The 1,378-nt window shown below is 51.2% G+C and overlaps 1 non-coding gene across 1 annotated transcript; it reads left to right on the top strand.

Annotated features, from left to right (window-relative positions):
- Nucleotides 1-1,306: 1,306 nt before the first annotated feature.
- On the top strand, nt 1,307-1,378 carry trnae-cuc (transfer RNA glutamic acid (anticodon CUC)). The gene has a single exon. It is a non-coding gene; the product is annotated as a tRNA-Glu (tRNA).

Below are 1,378 nucleotides of genomic sequence, written 5' to 3'. Positions count from 1 at the left end.
GAGGGGAAGCTGAAAGACCCCACACACTGGTCACGGGCACATTTCACTTTCCCCAACACACCGCCCCAACCACTGCGGCTCTTGGGAGTGGAAAGGGAACAAACACCAAAACCCAGTCTCAGCTTTGTGAGTCTTCAGGAAATAAGAAAACTGTTCATCCCTTCGGATCTTCCACCCTGGGCTGACAGCCTTGATTTTAAATGGCTGTCCAGTCAGTGCCGATTCGTTTTGGCTGGAAAAAAGTCTTCCTTATCTCATCCCAGCATTTCTTGCCACAGAGACCTGTGTGGCAGAGTTCATGTATATATTTCCTTGTATAGTATTTTGTAAATAACATTCGTTTGCTGGTTGTTTGTATCGGGTATTTCAGGTTCATTAGCCGCTGTTTAAGTGTGTTGGTAAATTTGTGGGCGACCATGATGCTGAGAGGGTTGAGTTGTCTGGACATCATTTCACAGATGTCTTTAATGTAAAGTAATGTGCTAGTGTTTCTGTCGACGTTGTGTCTGCTTGTGTCAGTTTGTTGATGTGAAATTGGCACACTGGTTTTATTGGGTAGGCAAAAGTGAGGACTGCAGAGGCTGGAAACCAGAGTTTAGATCAGAGTGGTGCTAGAAAAGCACAGCAGGTCAGATAGCTTCCGCGAGGATCAGGAAAATCGACGTTTCGGGCAAAAGCCCTTCATCAGGAATAGAGGCAGGACCCCTCCAGGGTGGAGGGATAAATTGGGGGGTGCTGGGCCGAAGGTAGCAAAGAGTGCAACAGGGGGTGGGGATGAGGTGACAGGTCAGAGAGGAGGGTGGAGCGGATAGGTCGGAAGGGAGATTGGCAGGTGAGACAAGTCTTGACGACAGCGCTGAGCTGGAAGGTTGGAACTGAAGTCAGGTGGGTGGAGGGGAAATGAGGAAACTGCTGAAGTCCAAATTGATGGCCTGCGGTTGAATTTACCCGAAGCGGAAGATGAGGCGTCCATCCTCCAGGCATCGGGTGGGGAGGGAGCCGCGATGGAAGAGGCCCAGGACCTGCATGTCCTCGACAGTGTGGGAGGGGGTGTTGAAATGTTGGACCATAGGGCGATGGGGTTGATTGGTGCGGGTGTCCTGGAGATGTTCCCTCAAGTGCTGTGACTAGACTCTGCGAGGAGTCTCCAGTCTCCCCAATGTCGAGGAGACCCCATCGGGAGCAATGGATACAAGAAATGATATTGTTGGATGCACAGGTGAAAGCTTTCCAACTGCTGTGGCCTGGATTCGATTTCCGAGCAGGGAAGAAAATTTCAGTAGAGCCATCAGAGCATATCTGCATCTCCCTGGTGGTCTAGTGGTTAGGATTCGGCGCTCTCACCGCCGCGCCCCGGGTTCGATTCCCGGTCAGGGAA

The sequence above is a fragment of the Chiloscyllium punctatum genome, chromosome 36, assembly GCF_047496795.1.
Source record: "Chiloscyllium punctatum isolate Juve2018m chromosome 36, sChiPun1.3, whole genome shotgun sequence".
Taxonomy (NCBI): Eukaryota; Metazoa; Chordata; class Chondrichthyes; order Orectolobiformes; family Hemiscylliidae; genus Chiloscyllium; species Chiloscyllium punctatum.
This window is presented reverse-complemented; position numbering and strand designations above follow the sequence as displayed.